This window comes from Leptodactylus fuscus, chromosome 5 (assembly GCF_031893055.1).
Source record: "Leptodactylus fuscus isolate aLepFus1 chromosome 5, aLepFus1.hap2, whole genome shotgun sequence".
NCBI classification, from domain to species: domain Eukaryota; kingdom Metazoa; phylum Chordata; class Amphibia; order Anura; family Leptodactylidae; genus Leptodactylus; species Leptodactylus fuscus.
Genome location: NC_134269.1, coordinates 214,217,329 through 214,230,067, shown reverse-complemented (window position 1 = coordinate 214,230,067; position 12,739 = coordinate 214,217,329). Strand labels below are relative to the sequence as shown.

The 12,739-nt window shown below is 48.9% G+C and overlaps 1 protein-coding gene across 1 annotated transcript in view; it reads right to left on the bottom strand.

Annotated features, from left to right (window-relative positions):
* Positions 1–8,706, bottom strand: part of RASSF8 (Ras association domain family member 8) — a 37,779-nt gene extending 29,073 nt beyond the window's left edge. Inside the window, exon 1 of the mRNA XM_075275373.1 lies at positions 8,554–8,706. The gene's annotated coding sequence lies outside the window, so the exon portion shown is untranslated. The remainder of the gene's footprint in view (positions 1–8,553) is intronic.
* Positions 8,707–12,739: the final 4,033 nt, after the last annotated feature.

Here is a 12,739-nt window from a genome sequence, read left to right as displayed (position 1 = left end):
AGGAGGAGCTACATGAGTAGAAATCTATGAAACTTCCACCAATCAGCATCAGTGGGAGGGCTTATATCTGCATCCAACTGGAAAGGACAAGTAGGAGGAGCTTCAGAAGGAGAAACCAGTCATTTATCAGCCAATCAGTATCACTGGGAGAATTTGTAGACCACTCCCCAGTGATGCTGATTGGCTGTGAGAGGAGGAGTGACAGGACTCTCTTCAAGATGCTCCTCCCTCAAGTCCTTTTCCGTTGGATGCAAACACAGTATACCATTTCTCTATACGGCGGCAAACTATGGTCAGCGACTAATTCCCCTCTCCCCATTAAAAACACATGCACCCTCAGCAGAAAGTGGGAGGACTGGAATAACTGTGCTAGGCGAATATTTGCCCGGCAGTTATCTAAGGTGTATGGGTAACTTTGGGCTAAAAACAACATGGTCATACAGGGCACCCATCCTTAAAGGGGCTGTTTATCATTCTAAAAACATGGCTGACATCTTCCAAAAAAGCAACACACCAGGCCACAGGTGATTTATACTACCTAAACTACAATACCGGACAAAACCTTTCAAGTTTGAAACTTTTCAGGACAACCCCTTTAAATAAATACATACCCATGAGTCAACGGCATGTAAGAGAGTTGTTGGTCGCCATTACATTGCCAAAAGACTTATCACCTAGCATCCTGAGTGGCATATAAATCTACTAGCCCTTTGAATGATTTTCCTGTGAAAGTGTCAGTCTTCACTGCAATTCTAGCATTAGATTCATGATCCAAAAAGACCGGCTAAGGCCATAGGATGTAGAAAGAAGTTTAAAAAATGGGAAAATTATTGGTAAGCATCGCTGTAACAGGGTCACAATCTACAGGGCTTCCTGGAAGAGTTCATTTTTTTTAGTAGGGGCTTTGTATGACTCTTGACCACATGGTGTTAGCCGTGCTGCTCTTTTGTGCCCATGATGTATTTGTTGTAGTTTTGTGCCCGGTGTTTGCCATCATCTCCACGGTGCGGCTCGTCCAGGATGAAATTATAAAGTAATCTCAGGCTCTGGAGGAGACGTCTAGACAATATGTGCAGCTGCCATGTCAGCAGGACGCACAGCTCTGCTACTCTGGCCTGGCCGAGAAGACAACACAACATCACTTTCCCAGACGGCTCCTCTCGAGGGGCGACATGTGGGTTTATCAACCCGAAATATGACCCATTACAGTTCTGACTGTGTACGTAATAACAATCTATTGCTCTCTGGTTTCAGCCATTTCAAGCCGACTATTGTCAATAGCAATAGTGATACAGTGCAGACTGATATCAGCCCCTCTTATAACACCCCTGCACCATTATAACCTGACCACATTAGGGGTACCGGCCCTTTAAAATCAGAGAGTGTCTGAAAAGCAGTAGATAATGTCCAGCTCATGTACTACCGCCATCTAGACCGCATGTCAGAGGACCTTGTGATACTCCCGAGAGAAAACAACTGGGAAGTGTAAGTGAAATTCATTTCCGCACAGAGGACAGGACACAGAATAATACACATGGCAAAATACTACACAACAAGGTCACATGAGCTGTACAGTACTTATAATGTAGTACATAGGAGTAGTATTATAGTAGTTATATTCTTATACATAGGGGCAGTATTATAGTAGTTATATTCTTGTACATAGGGGGCAGTATTATAGTAGTTATATTCTTGTACATAGGAGTAGTATTATAGTAGTTATATTCTTGTACATAGGAGTAGTATTATAGTAGTTATATTCTTGTACATAGGAGTAGTATTATAGTAGTTATATTCTTGTACATAGGAGTAGTATTATAGTAGTTATATTCTTGTACATAGGAGTAGTATTATAGTAGTTATATTCTTGTACATAGGAGTAGTATTATAGTAGTTATATTCTTGTACATAGGAGTAGTATTATAGTAGTTATATTCTTGTACATAGGAGTAGTATTATAGTAGTTATATTCTTGTACATAGGAGTAGTATTATAGTAGTTATAGTCTTGTACATAGGAGGTAGTATTATAGTAGTTATATTCTTTTTTTTTTTTTTTTGTAGATTGTGAGCCCCACATAGAGCTCACAATGTACATTTTTCCCTATCAATATGTCTTTGGAATATGGGATGGAAATCCATGCAAACACGGGGAGAACATACAAACTCCTTGTAGATGTTTTTTTTGCCCTTGGTGGGATTTGAACACCAGGACCCAGTGCTGCAAGGCTGCAGTGCTAACCACTGAGCCACCGTGTGGCCCCTTGTATAGTAGTTATATTCTTGTACATAGGGGCAGTATTATAGTAGTGATATTCTTGTACATAGGAGGTAGTATTATAGTAGTTATATTCTTGTACATAGGAGCAGTATTATAGTAGTTATGTTCTTGTACATAGGAGGTAGTATTATAGTAGTTATATTCTTGTACATAGGAGTAGTATTATAGTAGTTATATTCTTGTACATAGGGGCAGTATTATAGTAGTTATGTTCTTGTACATAGGAGGTAGTATTATAGTAGTTATATTCTTGTACATAGGAGTAGTATTATAGTAGTTATATTCTTGTACATAGGAGCAGTATTATAGTAGTTATATTCTTGTACATAGGAGCAGTATTATAGTAGATATATTCTTGTACATAGGAGCAGTATTATAGTAGTTATATTCTTGTACATAGGAGTAGTATTATAGTAGTTATATTCTTGTACATAGGAGTTAGTATTATAGTAGTTATATTCTTGTACATAGGAGTAGTATTATAGTAGTTATATTCTTATACATAGGAGCAGTATTATAGTAGTTATATTCTTGTACATAGGAGCAGTATTATAGTAGTTATATTCTTGTACATAGGGGCAGTATTATAGTAGTTATATTCTTGTACATAGGAGCAGTATTATAGTAGTTATATTCTTGTACATAGGGGCAGTATTATAGTAGTTATATTCTTGTACATAGGAGCAGTATTATAGTAGTTATATTCTTGTACATAGGAGTAGTATTATAGTAGTTATATTCTTGTACATAGGAGGTAGTATTATAGTAGTTATATTCTTGTACATAGGAGTTAGTATTATAGTAGTTATATTCTTGTACATAGGAGCAGTATTATAGTAGTTATATTCTTGTACATAGGAGGTAGTATTATAGTAGTTATATTCTTGTACATAGGAGTTAGTATTATAGTAGTTATATTCTTGTACATAGGAGTAGTATTATGCTAGTTACTGTAAATTCCTGTACATAGTGGGCGGTATTATATTATCATCAATGTTCTTTAGGGCACCTCCACATATATAAACAACCTCCACCTGTCCTAAACCTCTAGTAAGACAATGGCCGGAGACTGTATAGTATAACCCCTGTGGTCTTTCGCCTCCGGCTGTTCACGCCGCACTTTGACGTTTGACTAATAGTAATCTCAGAATTCCTTCTCCGGCCAAGAACAATGAGATGTAGAATTAGCGCGGAGTTGGCAACAAGACTCCAATCACCTTGTGAAACAGATTAGACTGTACCAAGTACACAGGACGCCGTGTTGCCATGGCAACACAAAGTACGAAAACAAAGTAGAAACTCGGATTATTTAAGTTTCACTCGAATATAAACCCAAATCTGAGAACTGGAACTATCAGGGTAAAGAGGAAGAACGCCATGGAGCCGGGGACATTGCTGGTACAAATAATGGTGGAAATTCAAAGATTTACGAAATTGCTTACAAAATTTTATCGGCTACAATTATATGAGGCCTATGGAGGGTCCGGTGACTACTCCTCGATGCCTTGTCATGATGGTCCATGTAAGTGGTCACCCAGCATAGAAAAGGTATCTGGTCAGGTCTGGATCTGTCCTCGTATATGGTCAAACAGGTAGACCCCCTGGACGATTGTTGACGGTCATCTGGTCGGACTCGTAGCCGCCGACAAACACGTCTGACATCACTCGGGTTCAGGCCAGATAACTCCGGTGACAGCTGCCATTGTACATGTGACCCTTTATCTGGACAGAAAGCCAGGGATCAATTTCAATACAGTCCTATCTGTTCATAGGAAAGCTGGGTGACAAGCAACATGGCCGCCATTACTGATACTGCAGGAGTAAAAGGTTACGTGGCGGTAGAGCACTGCATAACCAGGCCGGTGTGCCATGCAAGAACTAGCTGGGTCAGTGCCAGTCACATGCTTTGCCATCCAGCTTTCCCGAGACCAGACAGTACTAAGAAATGGTTTGACCATCTTCCTAATATTACCGCTCAACCAGGCGGCCATATTGTCGAGGAATCTGGGAAAGCTGGGTGAGAGCGGTAATAGCATCCATTTTTCTAGATTGAAATACGTTGCGCTGCGCGTCCTGATCCTAGTTGTCGTTCAGGATTCCAGAAAATCTGGTTAAAAGCGGGAAAATCTCAGCGTTATATTGAAGTTTTCACTGAAGAAAATCCGTGATCTTGACCGATCTCGGGCCGTCGTTCATCTTCAATTAGGAGACTCAGTCCCATCCGAATTATTGAGGTCACTGACTTGTATGTCACATGTAGGGTTATAGATTATATTATATGTATATATCAATGTGTGTTGCTCCAGCAACACTACATCCCTTTAAGGAGCGCGGCAGGGGTGCGTAAGCAAGAACAACGTTGCGATTCTTTGCGTAAGAGTCGTGCGTGCTTTTTCGCCCTTATACTGTACCCTAGACGCAGGCCTTATATACAAAACCTAGAGCCATGTAACAGGGTAGGGGTAGAGCTAGGGGGCAGGTGGCGGGGCAAGTACCCCAGAGGGGGTATCGCCATATCACTTTGCCTTGATCAGGATAATTAGTTCCAGGGTTAGAGCACTAATTTAAGTCTTTGTCCCAGATGTAGGAAGGCCGTTACTAGCAACCAATCAGATTCCAGCTTTCACGTGTCCAGTGTCAGTTAGAAAATGAAAGCTGTGATCTGATTGGTTTATGTGGGTAATGACTTTTTCTTTAGATCTGCCTCAAGAGTGCTAGAGGCCTTGTTGCCAACCAATCACAGCTCATGTTCCACATTTCCAGAGCAGGTTTCAGAATGAAAGCTGAGCTCTGATTGGTTATAATCTAGGATATATATCTAGGTATTATAGCGCTCTATAGACACCAGATAGTATTATACTACGTCAGAAACATGGCGCAGGGTCAAATGAATAAGGTGGTGTAATGACTTGGCGACTTTTACGCAATTATCAGCCATGGCTTCTGGGCAGGAATTGTTCTCGGAAACATCTTAGAGTTGTTTCCGTGAAAAACCGCACAACACCACGACAATAGCAAAACTAGCGCCAACAATAATAGGGACGGTATAACCCGTACCTAACTGGCGTGGATTCTCAATGCACAGAGAGGGAATAAAATCTCATGCGGATTAGCAGAGCTGAATATGTCACATGTGGGATGTAGCAGAGGGTTTGTTACACTTGTATGGCGTCGAGGCCGTGAAGCAGAGCCGTGTGACGAGATTGTCCTGCCTGACAGTGATGGCCGCAGTCTCCGGCGGGCAGAGTGGTGACCACCAGGCGTGGGAATGTCTGTCATGTTGTTCTGTAGATTACAAGCTTGGCTTCTCGCAGGCAGTAGCATCGTCCGCCCCTGCCATTACAGGGTGGCCTGGCACACACCGCAGTGCCCTCTACCAGGCAGCAGGACGGGAGCGCGTACACTGTCACCGCCGAATCACTGACCCTGACACACAGAGGACGGGGCACACGGCAGGGGAGACAATAATACACATAGGGGTGCCTGGTAAAAGTGCAAGTACAGGTATACACACACAGGCGACACTACAGAGTATATACACACACAGGCGACACTACAGAGTATATACACACACAGGCGACACTACAGAGTATATACACACACAGGCGACACTACAGAGTATATACACAGGCGACACTACAGAGTATATACACAGGAGACACTACATAGTATATACACAGGAGACACTACAGAATATATACACAGGAGAAACTACAGAGTATATACACAGGCGACACTACAGAGTATATACACAGGCGACACTACAGAGTATATACACAGGCGACACTACAGAGTATATACACAGGCGACACTACAGAGTATATACACAGGAGACACTACATAGTATATACACAGGCGACACTACAGAGTATATACACAGGCGACACTACAGAGTATATACACTGGCGACACTACAGAATATATACACAGGAGAAACTACAGAGTATATACACTGGCGACACTACAGAATATATACACAGGAGAAACTACAGAGTATATACACTGGCGACACTACGGAGTATACACAGGCGACACTACAGAGTATATACAGACACACAGGTGACACTACAGAGTATATACACATACAGGAGACACTACAGAGTATATACACAGGCAACACTACAGAGTATATACACAGGAGACACTACAGAGTATATACACACACACAGGCAACACTACAGAGTATATACACACACACAGGCAACACTACAGAGTATATACACACAAACAGGCGACACTACAGAGTATATACACATACACGGACAACACTACAGAGTATACACACACACAGGCAACACTACACAGTGTATACACATAAACAGGCGAGACTACAGAGTATATACACAGGCGACACTACAGAGTATATACACAGACAGGTGACACTACAGTGCATATACACAAGCGAAACTACAGAGTATATACACATACTACAAAGTACAGACACATACATAGGCGACACTATAGAGTATATACACAGACACAGGCAACACTATAAGAATACAAGTACAAAGACGCACACAACAGAGTATACAGACTAGCACACACTAAAAAGAACATGCACTACGGAGAATACAGTATGGAAATACACAACACAGGAGATAACTACAGGCATACACCATGGGGAACACACACAGATGTACACTACAAGGATGCATCATGGGGATAACACACACAGGTGCATGGTTTGTGAACAGTTATGGGCCACATTTTAGGGCAGTACAGCAAGGTGAATACACATACAGGGGGCATACTATAGCAGTAACATACATGGGGGCACACCATGGGAGACACACACGTGTACACTCTGAAAACAGCGTACACTGAGAGAACACATACATGAGGAAACATACAGGCGCACACTACTGGGAACACACACATCGGCGCACTATTTGTAAATACTTATGGGACACACTAAGGGAACACACATACATGGGGCCGCGCTATGGGGAATACACACGCAGGCTTTGTAAACACTTATGGGGTACACTAAGGGCAGTGCAGTACGATGAACGCACACACATAGGGACACAGTACAGGGCACATACACAAGGGGGCACACTATAGGGATAACACACATACACAGAAGCGCACGTACACATAGGGGCACATTCAGGGGAACACATATATAGGGGCGCAGTAAGGACACAGGTCGCTGCAGCCTCTCACACAGCTCTGGCAGTGAAGGGGTGTCTCCGCAGTTGATCCCTCATCCAGGATTATGCGCCCGTCTGGCCTCCAGATTACAGACTGCAGGATGTTCTCGAGTCCTCCTGCCCTCCACACAACACACAACAATTGTTTTCTGACTGTTGTATAACAAAGTTGCAATGCGAGGCCGAGCGGGATCACCAGGGGGCCGGAGAACAATCGGCGCTTCCTGTAATCGGGGGGTTGGGGACACATCACCTCTGACCCCCAATGTACAGAACCCCCCCCTTACCTGAACCATGTAAGGAGATTACCTGACAAGTGATTCTCTATCAGACCCGCGTTATAAACCCTCACTGTATGAAGGGATCCCTCACCTAGGGGGCGACGTGACCCACACAGAGGATGGGGTCAGAACAGGAACCCAAATATCAGACTGACCCGCACCTCAGCAGGTGTGAAGGTCAGGGGCCGCTCAGGTCCGAAACATGGCATCACTCTGGGGCGAGTGGTGGATACAAGTTCAGGTGGGATACAACAGAAATGGGGTACACATATATAATGGGGGGCAACAAATCCTGTTCTGTGACTAAGGTGTATTACTGAGGTGCACAGGTACAGGCGAAGTATGGACAAGCACATATCGGGGTGCTCATAGAGCACTGGTCAGACTGGTACACAACGGTGACCACACTGATATGGGGGTACAGATAAGTGGGGTACGCACACGGTGACTGACAGAATGAAAATACAGGGGTATACTCTATAGAAATATAGGGGGAACGGTATAGGGTACAGTCAGGTCAGGAAAGTACAGGGGTACAGTGCCAAGAGAGCACAGTACGGGGGTACAGTATAGAGGTACAATGGGGGGTACAGTATAGAGGGTACAGTATAGAAGTACAGTCCAGCGGTATAGTCAGCATGGCAGAGGTCCCAGGGTTCAGATATATAAGGTAGCACAGCTTATATACAGGTCACTACAGTTTATACCGAGCTCCTCTCCCATACACCGGGCTCCTCTCCCATACACCGGGCTCCTCTCCCACACACCGGGCTCCTCTCCCACACACCGGGCTCCTCTCCCACACACCGGGCTCCTCTCCCATACACCGGGCTCCTCACCTCTTACTCCCGGCTCCGCAGTCCCGGGCCCCCGGGGGCCACAGCTCCACATAAAGTTAGTTGCGGCGCAGTAAAGTTGTTCCCAGCAGCAGCAGCAGTCTCCGCGGTGCCGGGCGGGGGGGCCGGAGCTGTGTGCGCTGTGCCCGGGCTGTGTGAGTGTCAGTGCGGTGCAGAGGCAGTGCTGCTCCTCCTCCCCCTCCTCCTGTCAGTGCCCGGAGCCGCCGCCTCCTCCTCCTCCTCCTCCATCATCCTCCCCCATCCCTGCTGCTGGATACCATGTAACGGAGCTGCATTGTGGGAAGTGTCCCTGGCACCGGAGCTTCCCCCCAGCCTGGCACTATACTGGGTATGACTGTGCCCCCAGCCTGGCACTATACTGGGTATGACTGTGCCCCCAGCCTGGCACTATACTGGGTATGACTGTGCCCCCAGCCTGGCACTATACTGGGTATGACTGCGCCCCCAGCCTGGCACTATACTGGGTATGACTGTGCCCCCAGCCTGGCACTATACTGGGTATGACTGTGCCCCCAGCCTGGCACTATACTGGGTATGACTGTGCCCCCAGCCTGGCACTATACTGGGTATGACTGTCCCCCCCAGCCTGGCACTATACTGGGTATGACTGTGCCCCCAGCCTGGCACTATACTGGGTATTACTGTCCCCCAGCCTGGCACTATACTGGGTATGACTGTCCCCAGCCTGGCACTATACTGGGTATGACTCCCCCCAGCCTGGCACTATACTGGGTATGACTCCCCCCAGCCTGGCACTATACTGGGTATGACTGCCCCCAGCCTGGCACTATACTGGGTATGACTGCCCCCAGCCTGGCACTATACTGGGTATGACTGTCCCCCCAGCCTGGCACTATACTGGGTATGACTCCCCCCAGCCTGGCACTATACTGGGTATGACTGCCCCCAGCCTGGTACTATACTGGGTATGACTCCCCCCAGCCTGGCACTATACTGGGTATGACTGCCCCCAGCCTGGCACTATACTGGGTATGACTGTCCCCCCAGCCTGGCACTATACTGGGTATGACTCCCCCCAGCCTGGCACTATACTGGGTATGACTGCCCCCAGCCTGGCACTATACTGGGTATGACTCCCCCCAGCCTGGCACTATACTGGGTATGACTGCCCCCAGCCTGGCACTATACTGGGTATGACTGTCCCCCCAGCCTGGCACTATACTGGGTATGACTCCCCCCAGCCTGGCACTATACTGGGTATGACTGCCCCCAGCCTGGCACTATACTGGGTATGACTGCCCCCAGCCTGGCACTATACTGGGTATGACTGTCCCCCCAGCCTGGCACTATACTGGGTATGACTGCCCCCCCAGCCTGGCACTATACTGGGTATGACTGCCCCCCCAGCCTGGCACTATACTGGGTATGACTGCGCCCCCAGCCTGGCACTATACTGGGTTTGACTGCGCCCCCAGCCTGGCACTATACTGGGTATGACTGCGCCCCCAGCCTGGCACTATACTGGGTATGACTGCGCCCCCAGCCTGGCACTATACTGGGTATGACTGTCCCCCCCAGCCTGGCACTATACTGGGTATGACTGTGCCCCCAGCCTGGCACTATACTGGGTATGACTGTCCCCCCAGCCTGGCACTATACTGGGTATGACTGTCCCCCCCAGCCTGGCACTATACTGGGTATGACTGTGCCCCCAGCCTGGCACTATACTGGGTATGACTGTGCCCCCAGCCTGGCACTATACTGGGTATGACTGTGCCCCCAGCCTGGCACTATACTGGGTATGACTGCGCCCCCAGCCTGGCACTATACTGGGTATGACTGCGCCCCCAGCCTGGCACTATACTGGGTATGACTCCCCCCAGCCTGGCACTATACTGGGTATGACTGTCCCCCAGCCTGGCACTATACTGGGTATGACTGCCCCCAGCCTGGCACTATACTGGGTATGACTGCCCCCAGCCTGGCACTATACTGGGTATGACTGTCCCCCCCAGCCTGGCACTATACTGGGTATGACTGTCCCCCCCAGCCTGGCACTATACTGGGTATGACTGTCCCCCCCAGCCTGGCACTATACTGGGTATGACTGTGCCCCCAGCCTGGCACTATACTGGGTATGACTGTCCCCCCAGCCTGGCACTATACTGGGTATGACTGTGCCCCCAGCCTGGCACTATACTGGGTATGACTGTGCCCCCAGCCTGGCACTATACTGGGTATGACTGTGCCCCCAGCCTGGCACTATACTGGGTATGACTGTGCCCCCAGCCTGGCACTATACTGGGTATGACTGCGCCCCCAGCCTGGCACTATACTGGGTATGACTGTCCCCCCCAGCCTGGCACTATACTGGGTATGACTGTGCCCCCAGCCTGGCACTATACTGGGTATGACTGTGCCCCCAGCCTGGCACTATACTGGGTATGACTGTCCCCCCAGCCTGGCACTATACTGGGTATGACTGTGCCCCCAGCCTGGCACTATACTGGGTATGACTGTGCCCCCAGCCTGGCACTATACTGGGTATGACTGCCCCCCCAGCCTGGCACTATACTGGGTATGACTGCGCCCCCAGCCTGGCACTATACTGGGTATGACTGCGCCCCCAGCCTGGCACTATACTGGGTATGACTGCGCCCCCAGCCTGGCACTATACTGGGTATGACTCCCCCCAGCCTGACACTATACTGGGTATGACTGTCCCCCAGCCTGGCACTATACTGGGTATGACTGCCCCCAGCCTGGCACTATACTGGGTATGACTGCCCCCAGCCTGGCACTATACTGGGTATGACTGTCCCCCCCAGCCTGGCACTATACTGGGTATGACTGTCCCCCCCAGCCTGGCACTATACTGGGTATGACTGTGCCCCCAGCCTGGCACTATACTGGGTATGACTGTCCCCCCAGCCTGGCACTATACTGGGTATGACTGTCCCCCCAGCCTGGCACTATACTGGGTATGACTGTGCCCCCAGCCTGGCACTATACTGGGTATGACTGTGCCCCCAGCCTGGCACTATACTGGGTATGACTGTGCCCCCAGCCTGGCACTATACTGGGTATGAATGCGCCCCCAGCCTGGCACTATACTGGGTATGACTGTCCCCCCCAGCCTGGCACTATACTGGGTATGACTGTGCCCCCAGCCTGGCACTATACTGGGTATGACTGTGCCCCCAGCCTGGCACTATACTGGGTATGACTGTCCCCCCCGCCTGGCACTATACTGGGTATGACTGTGCCCCCAGCCTGGCACTATACTGGGTATGACTGTGCCCCCAGCCTGGCACTATACTGGGTATGACTGTGCCCCCAGCCTGGCACTATACTGGGTATGACTGTCCCCCCAGCCTGGCACTATACTGGGTATGACTGCGCCCCCAGCCTGGCACTATACTGGGTATGACTGCCCCCAGCCTGGCACTATACTGGGTATGACTGCCCCCAGCCTGGCACTATACTGGGTATGACTGCCCCCAGCCTGGCACTATACTGGGTATGATTGTGCCCCCAGCCTGGCACTATACTGGGTATGACTGTGCCCCCAGCCTGGCACTATACTGGGTATGACTGTCCCCCCAGCCTGGCACTATACTGGGTATGACTGTGCCCCCAGCCTGGCACTATACTGGGTATGACTGTCCCCCCAGCCTGGCACTATACTGGGTATGACTGCCCCCCCAGCCTGGCACTATACTGGGTATGACTGCCCCCCCCAGCCTGGCACTATACTGGGTATGACTGTGCCCCCAGCCTGGCACTATACTGGGTATGACTGTGCCCCCAGCCTGGCACTATACTGGGTATGACTGTGCCCCCAGCCTGGCACTATACTGGGTATGACTGTCCCCCCCGCCTGGCACTATACTGGGTATGACTGTGCCCCCAGCCTGGCACTATACTGGGTATGACTGTGCCCCCAGCCTGGCACTATACTGGGTATGACTGTGCCCCCAGCCTGGCACTATACTGGGTATGACTGTCCCCCCAGCCTGGCACTATACTGGGTATGACTGCGCCCCCAGCCTGGCACTATACTGGGTATGACTGCCCCCAGCCTGGCACTATACTGGGTATGACTGCCCCCAGCCTGGCACTATACTGGGTATGACTGCCCCCAGCCTGGCACTATACTGGGTATGACTGTGCCCCCAGCCTGGCACTATACTGGGTATGACTGTGC